Source organism: Notamacropus eugenii, chromosome 5 (genome assembly GCF_028372415.1).
Source record: "Notamacropus eugenii isolate mMacEug1 chromosome 5, mMacEug1.pri_v2, whole genome shotgun sequence".
Classification (NCBI taxonomy): Eukaryota; Metazoa; Chordata; class Mammalia; order Diprotodontia; family Macropodidae; genus Notamacropus; species Notamacropus eugenii.
In genome coordinates this window covers 74,881,702-74,895,306 of record NC_092876.1, presented here as the reverse complement: position 1 = coordinate 74,895,306, position 13,605 = coordinate 74,881,702, and the positions used below count along the sequence as shown (strand labels likewise).

General features: G+C 41.1%; 1 protein-coding gene across 4 annotated transcripts in view; it reads right to left on the bottom strand.

Annotated features, from left to right (window-relative positions):
• FOXJ3 (forkhead box J3) overlaps window positions 1–13,203 on the bottom strand; it is a 159,189-nt gene extending 145,986 nt beyond the window's left edge. For 2 of the 4 annotated variants that reach the window (XM_072609749.1, XM_072609748.1), the window contains exon 1: window positions 12,876–13,074. The gene's annotated coding sequence lies outside the window, so the exon portion shown is untranslated. Of the gene's footprint in view, window positions 1–12,875 lie in introns of all 4 variants that reach the window. The other 2 variants (XM_072609744.1, XM_072609745.1) reach the window with 2 other exon arrangements.
• Between the last annotated feature and the right edge of the window lie 402 nt (window positions 13,204–13,605).

Below are 13,605 nucleotides of genomic sequence, written 5' to 3'. Positions count from 1 at the left end.
TCAATAAATATTGCAAAAGTGAAATCAGTAGGCCTCAGTAACAGATTGGAGGAGGAATGCTTAGAGACAGTGAAAAATGTAATTCAGTTTTAGCCACAAAAGGGGAGATATAGAATGGTAGCTACTGGAGATGGATGGATGGATCAAGTGAGGCATTTCTGAGGATGAGAGAGATGCAGGCATGTTTGTAGGCAGTAGGGAAGTAGCCAGTGAGAAAGGAAGAAAGTGAACATGAATGAAAAAGTAGAGATGAAAAAGAGAACAATCTGAGGAAGAAGATGTGACAGAATGGAATTTTTTGAGCAGGTAGAGGGGTTTGCCTTGGCAAGAAGACCACCTTTCATGTGATACAGAGCTGAAAGAGGAGATAGTGGTAGAAGGCAAAGTGATGTGAGATGAAGGGAGGAGAGAAGAGAAAGATCTAGGTATATTTAGTGTCCATTTTTCTCAGCTGCAAGGTGAGGGGAAGGGAGATCTTTGCGAGGTTTGAGGAAGGATAAAAAGGTCTAGCAAAGCTATCATGTTGAGTACAACAATTCGAAACATGCGAAAGTATTGCCTTGCTCTAGTGACAGCCCAGCTGACATTTTGTAACATACAGTTGTAGTAGACCCAGTTAGCAGAATTTTTTTTTTAATTTTCTCCAGCTCTTTTAAGCAGCACTTGAATAGGAGAGAAGGCAACAGATGGTGGAGGTAATCCAAGGCTCAGACTTGACAGGCAAGATCAGCAACAGGATAATAAAAGGGGCAAAGGACTTGAGAAGAGGATACTGTAGAGTTAAACTGTTTCACCAAGATGTCACAATGGGGCAAGAAGAGTATAGCCAGTGTATAGGGTGATAGTATGGTAAAGAACTGAGGAGTGGAAGGCCCAGAGGTCACAGGGAGGATAAAACATATGGTTTGGGTTTGTAAGGCAAAGAGAAAGGTAAAATGATGAAATATTATGATCAGATAAAAGAATTTCAGAGCTCATAAACATGGAAGAAAACTCGTAGGTGATGGGAAGATCAAAGGCATAAGCATCCCTTATTTGTAGATGAATTGGGGTAAAGGGAGAAGACACAGAAAATGAGTAAACTGAGGAATAGGGAGGCTAGGAGTATGTCTGAGGGAGTAGCAATATGTATGTTGAAGTCCCCTAGTATGAGGACAGAGAACTTTTCTATCCACTTTATATGAAATTATAGGAGTTCAAGGGAATGTAACTGAGCTCTACCATTTGTATTTTGACAAGGTAACTATGAGGTAGGTGAAGGCTGCCAATATTTTTCTAAGAGTGGTTTGATGTATTTATTATTGAATTATACTGTGGCCCATGAGAAAATGTTGGCATATGCAATACGTCAGGTATGAGGAAAGGTTTTTTGTCTGTTTTTATAACATCTTTCAAACACTGAGTGAATCACTTTATCCTTATTTTTTATATATCTTATATTTGGCTTACCTCTGAACATGTTGTATCTCCCCTCCCAATAACATGTAAACAGACATTGTCACTTTTGCATTTGCCTAGCTAGCACATCATAGGTAATTCATGCTCAATGACTGATTAGAAGCCATTGAGAAAGACTCTAGAAACTTATGATAACTGTGAAATCTCTGATAAACAAGACAGGTGGCAGCAGGGGCAGCACAGCATAGTGGAAAAGCCCTCGATTTAGAATCAGGTGACCGAGATGTAATTCCTGTGCCTACTACTTAACACCTATGTAATTTCAGGAGGCAGGCCTTAAAGACATATTCTGTGATAAGCAGGCCCCATGAATAGTAGGATAATCCAGTGTGAGAAAGTCCCATGTGCTGAGGGCAGTTCCAGAATTAGACAGCAGCAGAGGCATGATTTTGATGTCCAAAAGGTCAGAAACAGGACCAGAAAAGGAAACAAAAACGGTGCATCAATTCTTGCTCTCAAAGAGCTCTCATTTTAGTAGAGAAGACAACACAGATTTTAGCTGCAAGTCACAAAGAAGTGTCCTATGGTCCTCTAGGTGCAGTGGGAAGGCACACATTAATGCATCTTGTTTAAAGTTATTTCTACTGATAAAATCATATCTATTGATGATTCTGAACTATTAGACAGTGTCAAAACCTTTGGTGATAAGGAAGTGTTATTACAGGCCTGGAGAAAAATGAAGACAAAGAAATAGGGACAAGTGATATAAATGTTGCATACGAGAGAGAACAAAAGGGACAGTCCAGGGAGGGGAGTAATGTATATAACAAGGTTGGGTCAGGTTGCAGAGAGCTTTAAAAACAGAGGAGTTCATACAGTAGGAGAATGACATAGTCAAAACTAAACTTAAAGAAATTACTTTAGCAACTGTGCAGAGGATGGATTAGGAAAGATTTAGAGCAAGGAGACCCATTAAGAAACTGTTACAATAATCTAGGCAAAAGGTGATGAGGGCCTGAACTAGGATGATGGTCCTGTGAATAGAGAGGAGAAGGACATAGCAGATATTGTAGAGTAAAAATAACAAGATCCCACAACTGACTAGATATGTGAGGTGAAGGAGGATGAAGAGTCAAGGATAACATTTTAGTTGTGAACCTGGGTGACTGGAAGAATGATGATGCCCTCAATAGAAATAATTAAGTTCATAAGTGGGGAGGGGAAAGATAATAAAAAAGCTGAAACCCGTAAATGAATTCAGCTGCCCAGGCACTATACTTTTTGAAACTGCATCAATGACATTGAAAAAACAAACCAACCAAGGGTGTCCGGTATTTGCTTTTTAATGTTGGCTACAATGGAGGGATAGCAGTTCTTAACAAATGGGAAAATCAGGAAAGGCTTCTTAAAGGGAATTAGACTGCAAGAAGTGAAGGTGAGGATGGAGAGTAGGCATGGAGAGTAGCCCAAGAAAAGTCAGTAAGGCAGGAGTTGCTGAGATAAATTTTCCAGACAATCCACAACCAATACTAATTTTCCAATCCCTTATTATATCCTATAAGAAATACTGGCCCTATGACAAAATCCGTTTCACTCCACCATTGAGGAGAACTAATTCAAATATAACAGTATCAATTCAGACACGTCCAAACTCACACATAAAGTTGCTTAAGAAATTCTAGTGAAAGTAACAGCCACAGTGTGCGAGGAACCTTTTTGACAGACTTAGCCCTTCACAGTAATGCAAGGACATAAAACATTTCCAAAGGACTCATGATACAAAATGCCATCCATATCCAGAGAAAGAACTGTGGAACTGGGACAAAGAATACAGTGGACCATTTTCTCTTGTGTTATGTTTTGTTTTTCTGATGGTTTCTCCCATTCGTTCTAATTCTTCTATGCAACATGACTAATGTGAAAATGTGTTTAAAAGGAATACATATGTATAGAGCCCATATAAGTTTGCATGCCGTCTTAGGGAGGGAGGGAGAGAAAATCTGGAACTTATGGAAGTGATTGCTAAAAACTGAAAACAAATAAATAAATAAATTTGGGAAAAAATTCTAGTGAACACTTCACAGCCAACCCAATTTACTCAGTAACTACAAGGACAATTCTTCTGATGGGGTCAAAGGATTAAAAAACATAATTATTACTAAATATGGTTCTATATATTAAGTACATTATAAATCATAAAGTCATTTAGAAATGTAAACTAATATTACAATACTGTATTCATTATTATAACATCAAGTTATTTGTACAAAGGATTTCATTATATTTTAGTTTCTTGAAGAAACTACAAAGAAAATCTACTTCCCCAGCCTATGGCAGTATGGCACAATAAATAAAGAATGAGTCTTTTAATTGGGAAGATATAGGTTCAAATCCTCTCTGGGACATACAATGAGTGACCATGGGCAAGTCACTTGACACCTTTCAATACCTCCGGTCAACTCTCTAAATTGCATACAAGTTATAGATCTACCCCATACCAATGAAATCACAAATCTGGACAAAAACAAACAAAAAAAAAGTACCGTATAAAATCCCTGAAAGAAATATTTGTAGTCATCAACTCTTGTCACTTCAACTGAAACAGCTGCCTAAGGTACCAAGAAAGATACCTTAAAATAGGTAGAATCCTATTTTACAGAATATGATTAAAATATAACTAGGCTATTTCCATAACTCAACAGATGGCTCCCAATAATAGTGTTTGGCTGATGTGGTTATAACAAATTGTACTAAACCAAAAATTCTCTATAACAGGTGCCTTCATCAATCTCCTCAGAAATCAATCTCTATAACAAAAATGTTGAACTGAGGTTTTTATGATTTGCAGCATAGCTTCACAAATGTAATTAAAATATTCTTAAATCTGAAATTTTGTAAAATATCTATAGCAGTGGTTTATAGGTATTAAAGAAGGACTTATCGGCAAGTGATGGACTTACACAAATGTAGAGAGCCTAAATGAATAGCAATAGGGGCAGTCCCAACACAGTATAGAAAAATAAAAGTGGGCCACGGTCTCTGAGTAGTGGAAGGGTGGAGGACTGTGTATAACAAACCAAACAATAAGGATGCATGAAAATGGAGCAAGTTCTGAGTTGGGGTCTATTAAAAGGAGCAAAAATTAAAAATAAACAAGTACCTGGAAAACAAATCTTAGGATGTTATAGCAAGAGAGCAATTTGAATGTCTGTTTCAGTCCTTAACACTCCTCTACTCCAAAATGTTCAATTTTCCTCAGTAAAGAATAAAATACAAACTCCTCCTTAGTCTGACATTTAGGATTTTCCATAATCTGGTTCCAATCTATCTTTTTCCACTCTTATTTCACATGACTCCCCCTTCACACACTCTACATTACATTCTTATAAATTACAATTCATATTTATAAAGTGGTTTATGGTTTAATCAAGGACTTTACCAATAGTACAATTATTATTCCTATTTTATAAGAGAACTGTTCAAGGGCCAAAGAACTAGTGACAGTCAAGATAGGAATTTAAGCCTACTGCCTCCAAATCCACCACTCTTCCCACTACATCAGACCGCTTCTCTAATTAGAAAACTACTCCCCCTCCACTAATCTCGTACTGTGCTCTCTTCTCCTTCCATGCATTCATTCAAACTCAGAATTCACTCTGTCCACACTCTACCTGCTGCAATTCTCTTCCATCAATATGCAGTTGAGATGTTATCTCCTCCATGAAGCCTTTTAAGGATCAAGGGATACAGAGGTGGAAGAAAAGACCTTAAATCCCATCTAATACATCTCTCATTTTACAGAGGAAATTCAAGTCAAAACAATTGACTGTAAAGTCACCAAATGGTGTTAAGTAGCTAAATTAGAATTGGAACAAAGATGGTCAGACAGCTCCAAATCCAGGGCATGCTCTTTTCAAGGCATCAGTTGTCCTCTACTCATCCTGCTTCTTTCTGATCCTCCCTTTCCCTAAATACAGTGATCGTTCTCCTGGAATTTTCATGTGACACTTTGTCTTCCTCTCTCCTCTGCCCTTATCACCTTCTATCTCAGGATAATATATTTGAGCTGGAAGAGATCTTGGGGCTCACTAAGGCCAGCCCTGTCATTTTACAGATAAGGAAACTCAAGCCCAAAGAGGTAAAGTGATTTGTCCTGTAACACAGGTAATTAATGGCAGGGACATAATTCAAACCCAGGTCACTCATTCAACTGCACCTTTTATCAGACTTGTATAGATGTATACACTATATCGTCCCTTTTTAGATTATAAGCTTCTTGAGTGGAGGTCCTTTTCTTCATTTTCTGTGTCTCCCTTGCACCTAGATAAAAAGTAATGAATGAGGTGGAGATATACATGAATGGAGTTTAATACCAGAGTTCCCTATAAAAATGAAATTACAAGCCTGAAAGAAAAAATCCTTTGCCCCTAGTAGCACTTAATATTTATCACTCACCCGAATTTAAAATAAATCTAAACAAAGCCATTTTAACTCACTATTAAACTGATCAAAATGAGACTTTTTCTTGTGCCAACTGCACTGCCATTGGTACTACCCAGCTCTTGCTCTGAGAAGTTACCAAATCAACTCTACCAAATGTTTTAATGGACAGATTTTATTGCTTTCCTCACAATCCCTTTGACTGGCCAGGCCAAAATAGTTTTCCCTGGCCATCACATATGTAAATGTGTCCCTCTATTAGAATATAAATTCCTTGAGGGCAGGAGGTCACTTTAACTATATTCAAAGGCTTAGCAAACTGCCTGGCACATTTATTCACGTGAGTGGATCCACAAATCATACAAAATAAGCAGTCTGCCTAATAATCGCACCTCTACGTGAAATACTATTTTAAATGCAAATCACTAAAATACCAATTATTTATGTTGCTTTTCTATATAAACTTCATGAACTCAGTCCTTACCTTGAGCTTCATTCTTACATCATTAATTGTCTACTGGATGTGTCAAATTAAATGTCTGGGACACATCTTAAACTCAACTTGCCCCCAAACAAATCATTATCTTTTCCCCCAAACCCTCCCCTCTTCCAAACACTTCCCTATTTCTGTTTAAGGAACCACCATCCTTCCTGAGTCTTGATACTTCCTGAATTCCTCACTTCTCCATACCCCACATCAATTGCCAAATGTTGCTATTTCTACCTCTCCGTACAAATACAAACTCCTTTGGCTTTAAAAGCCTTCAAGGTTTACTCCCCCTCCTGCACTTAGTGGTCCTGTTAAACTGGCCTTCTCTCTTTCCTTCCTCAAAACACTTCATCTCCTATCTAGGTACCTTAACAACAGCCATTTCACATGCCCAGAATGCTTCCTTCTCAACTGCACCTCAAAGAGTTCTCTTCCTTTAAGACCTAGCTCTAGTACTATCTTCTTCAAGAAGGCTTTCCTGATCCCTTCAACTGCTTAGGCCCTCCCACACATATTATCCTGTATTTATTTTGTATATATTTGTATTTATTCACTTTACACTCATGCTGTATATATTTGTAAAACTGCTTATCTCCCTCATTGGACTGTAAGGTTATAGCAAGGAGATTTGCTTCACCGTTTTTACTTTTAACTACCGTAGGTAGCTAATAGTAGCACCCTAGGTAGAGAACTGGACATAAAAGTCTAGATGACTTGAGATCAAATATGACCATAGACACTTATTAGCCATGTCATCCTGGGGAAGTCACTTAACCTCTGTCTGCCTCAATTTCCTCACCTAAAATGGAGATAATAATAGTGCCTACTTCCTAGGGTTGCTATGAAGATCAAATGGGATGGTATTTATAGAATGCTATTATTATTATTATCATTGCCTCTCTAGCCACCTAGCACAATGCCTGGCACATATTAGGCACTTAACAAATACTTGATTAGTTATTTGACTGATACCCTACTGTGAGGGGAGAAGAGGAATGAAACTGACTTGTTGAAAGTGTTTAGGAAGCAAATAATAAACATAAAATGTTGGTCTCCAAATTTTCATCTCAGGTATACCCCCTGAAAATCAAGAGTTCCCCAAAACTTATAGAACTTCTTTTTCCTCCTGTTTTCTAGGATTCATATGAAGAGCCTCAAAGTTAAAAAACATACTTTGGGAATTAAGAGTTGAGAAAAGGATTAGGAAAGTACCATAAGGAATAAATCAAGAAACTACTGTTTGAAAATAAAGGACAAGTGAGAAGTATATTTGGTCAAAAATATAAAAGAATAATTGCAAAGAAAAATACAGTTTTGCAAGAAAGAAAACATGGATTATTAAACATGATGTTAAGAAAAACCAGGATATTAGAAAGGTGCTTGCAATTCAGACAGGTTTGTCGTTGGACAGGTGTTGAGAACTCAAAAGTGAAGGAGGTATTAAAGGAAAACAATTTAAGAATTACCACATCAGATGGTTGCTACAGATCTTTCAAACAAATATGGTTTATGAACTTGTCATTTTGTACGCTAAAACCAACGGGTATTGCCATTCGTCTTCTTCTTATGTACTGTCTCCCCTAATTGGAACATAGGCCTCTTGAGATCAGGGAGGAAAGGGGAGGGAACAAGCATTTATTAAGCACCTATTACATCAGATACTATGCTAATAAGCACTTTACAAATATCATCTCAGCTTAGAGAGATTCGTAAAAACAGAATCCATCTTGCTTTTATGCTGTATCCCAGGGATTAGCATAGGGTAACTTCTTGATTACTATTCTTCTAAACCTTCAAAACCCAAATAATGCCATCATCTACCCTTTTTTCTAGAAATTCTTCCTCTCCTTTGTTTCTGTGACACATCCACTGGTTTTCTTTCCATCTTCCCTCCAGTCTTTAGCCTACTGGGTCCCCAGAACAGAGACCAGTCTAGGGGTGAGCAAGGTGAGCAGCAAGACACAACATGCAGGTGAGGGCTTGATGAGACACTTTAATAAAAAGACTTTATAAATGTGAGTGTTTAAGGCCACAAAATTCTGCTCTCCATGACACATAAGCCCTTATTCTGTGTTAAGTTGTACATGGCTCAAAGCCTTGTAAATTACAGTTGAACCAACTTTCAAACCCTACTTAAGAAGCACAAATGCCTCCTCTAAACTCAGCTACCTAAGTTCAGTTCTAGATCTCTGTCTTTCCTCAATTTAAACTTGACCTTCCCAAGATTAATCCATTTCCATGATTTTCACTATTGCAGATGGCTCTTAAAACTACACAAAAGTTCCCCCTAACCCTTCACCTTCTCTCTCTATTCTTCCATTCTGGATGTTTCAGATACACAAACCTAATCAGAATCAACTCTTGATTATCTGCACAAACGGAAGGAGCAGTGAGTACTACCATTGGATTTGAAAGAGATAATGCAAAAATAATTTTTATTCCATTTTGGTGTGTGATAGACACATTTCCTCTCAACAAACTTCCTTTCCTAATGTTTTCTTTAGTTTAGCATGAAAATCAATCATACATAGGTTCACAGATTCAGAAGCAGAAAGAACTTTATAAGTCATCTTGTACAACTTCTTTTCAGAGAGATGAGGAACTAAGACCAAGAGAAGTGACTTGCCAAAGGTCACTCAAAAAGTTAAGTAGTCATCTGTACTTCCAAAGCACAAACCAAATAGGAGTTAAAACTGTCAGGAATATGCCAAGTAGCAGGTTAAAGCTGGGCTGACATTTAAAAATTGATTATGAAAAGCGCTGACCTTTGTAATTATCTCTGGCCCTCTACTCTCCTCTAATATTGTCACCACTCTTGTGCAGGCCCTCAACACCTCATTCCTTGATTACAACAGCCAGATAGTGGATCTACCTCCCCACTCTCCCCACTCCAATCTATTCTCTATTCTGCCACCAAAGTGATTTTCTTAGCACAGGTCTGATCATTTCACTACTCAATACACTCCAATACACTCAATACAGTGGCTACCGATCACTTCCAAATATAATACAAAATGCTCTATTTGGCATTTAAACTCCTTCATAACCTAGACCCCTACTACCTCTCCAGTCTTCTTATACCTTACTCCCAAATCATGTACTTTTTGATCCAGTGACAGGATCTCCGGGGCTGTTTCATGAATAAAACACTCCATATCTCTTGGCTCCAGGAATTTTCTCCCCCATGCCTGGAAAGCTTTCCCTCCTTTGCTTCAAATATTGACCTCCATGACTTCTTTTAGATTCCAACAAAATTCCACTGCACGTTGGCTTTTTCATTAGTTCGTAAGCTCCAAGAGGGCAGGGATTGTATTTTGCCTCTTTTTGTATCCCCAGCACTTAGCACAGTGCCTGGCTCCAGTTATCCTGATCTATATCTGGTCATTGGACCAGATGGCTCCAGAGGTGAAACTGAGGCTGGCGACTGTACAGCCCTCTCTCACTTAAATCTAATTTACTTTCATGTCATGGCATTACATCCCTGATGTCACAATCTTCCAGAACGAAGAACAAATAGCAGCAACAGTGCCTGACCCATAGTAGGAGTTAAACATTTTTTGATTAACCATGTCAAAAAAAATTAATGACTCCACTCCAATAGTGAAAGCTTCATAATCTAGCCATCTTCCTCAATGACAGAATCATATGCCCTACAAATCACAAAATTTGAAAGGACTTTAATAACTATCTAATCCAATTCACAAATGAAAGAAATTCTCACTATAAGATACCCAACAGTTGGTCATCCAGGTTCTGCTAGAAGACCTCCAAAAAAGGAGATCCCACTACCTCTCAAGCTCATTCTACTCTAAGAGTTCTGTTAGCAATTTTTTCGTGACAACTAGCCTAAATTGGCCTGAGTTTGTAATTTTTCTTTTGTTTCTTTACTTTGCCTTACATTCCTAACCTATCACCAAATCCAGCCAATTCTTTTACCACATCTCATAGAACCAACTCTTTTAGACCTCCATAATTACTATCCTGGTCTTTTTCAATTCACAAATGAACTATTTCACCTACGTCTTCAAATTCTCTGCAATCCAAGTATACATGGCTACTAGAAAAATCTCCCAGCTAAGCACAATTTTCATCCTGTTATTATCCTGCCCTGCATTAGAACCAACAGTGGCTCCCCATTATCTAACTTACCAAAATTGAAAGCATTCCAATTCAACCTCCTACCTATATCACCAAATTCATTTTTCATATTCATCAATAGGCTTTCTGTTCCAGCCAAGCAAATATGCTTGGAATTTCCTGCCTGTCGTTTGCTCATTCTCACCTCCTTACCCTCAAACATACCATTCCCTTCTTGAAAATGCCTTCTTTTCCCCTGCCAATACACATCTCTCCTTTCTATAATCCACCTACACTTTTACTATCCTTATACCATTATCTACCACTGGCCAAGTGCTTATAAGTCAAACATGGAGGATGAATGAAAATGAAAGTCTGAGTTGGAATTTGTTACCTAAAAAAATTTCTAAAAACTAGGTACTCATTTTTATTTTTACACTTGCTTAGACTTAGCTGGGATCTTACCTTAGGTGTGGGTCTGTTTTACCCCAGCAAATAGATGTTTGAAGATAAGAACTACGGTCTTTATTTTCTTATTTCTCCACAAAATTCAGAATCAGTTGTCAAACTTTGATTTAATAAAACTAAGGAAGTTTAAGTGAATCATTTCCCATTTTCATGAAAAAGTAAAACAAGTAAAATTTCTAATCACTGAAAGGAGAAGACATAGGAAGAAAATTCTAACAATTATATTAACTAACAGCTCTCTTTCCACAAATGAGAATGGGTTACTATCCCCAAAGACATAAGTACACAACAAATTTGTTTTTAAAGTCAACACTTCATAAAATAATGGCAATGGCCATCTGGGCAAAAAAACCAAAACAAAACAAGTAACGCCTTAGAGAAGAAAAGCAGTTGTACTACCCTTTTTATGATTAAAAATGTAAACCTACCCAGTAGGCAAATAACTGAGAATCAAACTAAGGCTAAAAAAGAAAATAAAGCTCCCCCAAAGGCCTGAAAAATAAGACAACCAATTCACTGCAATGGTGCAAATTATAATACCACTACTAACAAAAAATAGAAATCTTCATAACCCTGCAAGAAATGGAAGACATTAACCACTTCCAATATGCTGCATAATCAGAAAAAGGGAAAAACATCCTTTTTCTTCCCAAGTATCTAAAAAGTCTAGGAGAGAGGAAAAAAGATCCTCTTCCACTCTACTTTAACTTGGTTACTGTTAAAAATGTAATGAGGCCATAAATCAAAACAAAATGAACTGGCTCACAAAGAGTTCAAATGTGATCCTAACAAACCTAAGAAGCCAAACTATCCAACGCAAACATACATAGTCCAGAACCAATAGGAAAGTAGACTGGACATAAAGATGCTCAAGAGACAAGAAAGTTTTTTTCAGTTTCCATGAAAGTGGTTGACTGAGGCTACTAATACCTGACCAAAGTATAACTAAGCATATAATAATACCTCTACAGAGGAAAGAATATGTTAACTTACCAAAAAAAATGCAAAAACAACAATTTATATCTCACAGGGTACCTCAACTTTCAATTCGTGTCAATATCCACCTCGGAACAAAACAATTGTAAAAGACAGGGCAAGAAACCTTCCCCAAACACAGAAAAATAGCAGGATGGTTGACCAGTAACAATATTCAAACTCCGTTAAAGAAGAGCAGGAGAAAAAAACAGCAGTAAGGAGAAATTGGGGGGGGGGAAGTGTCAAGAATAGGACTGCCCTTCTCAGTGTCTCCAGACACCCCCCTCCTTGAAAAGGTGAAACCTGACTAATCTCTTCCTCCTCTCACCTGGCAAGAACTCAAAAGCTTCAAGTGTGTCCTCGTCTCCACTAAAGCAACCAAGCCCCAGCCATCGATCCCACCCAGGACCCTCATCCCTCCAAGGCATAATAGGAAAAAAAAAGGGAGGGGGGATCTGGACGGGGGAACAGGGGACACACCACGTGGGCAGGATGCAAACACATCCAGGACAGAAACACGTCTGCAGCGAGCAGCTGCCGGCCGGGGTTGGCCCGATCACCAGCAAAGGGCACGGGGACAGACAGGATGGGTGGGAGGCCGGCCGATCCGGCCATCCCGAGGAAGGGCAGCAGCGCAGGAGGTGTGAACACCTCTCGAAAAGCCGCATCCTGCCGAGGCTCCGTCCTCCCAGGGCACGGCACGCTCCCCCGAGAGGAGGCGGGGGAGGTAGAGGGGGGCGCGGCGCCCCGTGGCGCAGGGGCCCGGCGGGGGAGGGGCGCGCGGCGCCCTCTGAGGGGCAGCAGCAGCTGAGAGGGGGAGGGGGAAGGCAGCACGGGGGAGGGGGAGGGGTGGCCGCTGCCCTCGAGCCTTCGCAGGCCCGCCCGCCCGGCTCTGCTCTGCCCCCCGCCCCCTCGGCGGCCAGCAAGCTGGCGGCGAGCGCCCCACACCCGGCGGGACTCGGCCCCGGCCCCGGAGATGCCCCGGCCCCGCCTCCCCGCTCCGGCCGTCCTAGGGGCTCGTCCTCACCTCAGGCTTCGGAGGCCGGGGCGGCTCAACCGAGCCCCCGGCCCGCTCCGTGCGTATCCGTCCCCCCAGGAAAAGCCCCAAAGGCGGCTGATGGGAGCGAGCGGCCAAAGCACCGAGTAGCGCCCACAGTGGTGGCGACAGCGACGGCTACGACGGCGGCGGCGGCGGCAGCGGCGGCGGCAGCAGCGGGAGCAGCCAACATCCGGGGCCGCGCACCCGGAACTACTTCCCTCCTCCCGGCCCCCCCTTCCCCCTCTTCCCACTACCCACTCCCGCGGGCGGCGGCGGCGACGTCGCTGCGCCTCCGTCCTGGCGTCAGCGCCGCCTCTGGCCGCGTTCCACTTCTCGGTTGTGCGCAGCACGAAGATGGAGTGCCGAGATCCCTCCGCTGGGAGAAATAGTGCCCCGGGCCCCAGCTAGTCGGCTCCCCGCCGCTTTGCCCTTGGACGCGGCGGGCGGGCGACTCTGGGGCCGCGTCCTGGCCTGTCAGCGCGCAGCCTGACGACCCCTAGTGGCAGGGAGGGGAGAGGAAGGGAGTCTGGGGTCCGGGAGAGCCAAGCTTGGAAGCCAGTGGGGGTATCAGAGACACGGCATCCCTGGCCCCCGTGGCATGCAGGGTGGACAATGGGCTTTCGGGACCGTCTGACCCACACGCCCCGTCCTTCATTTACAGACGGGGAAACGGAGGCTTAGGAAGCTTGAGGGACTTTCCCAAGATCGCACGAGTCAG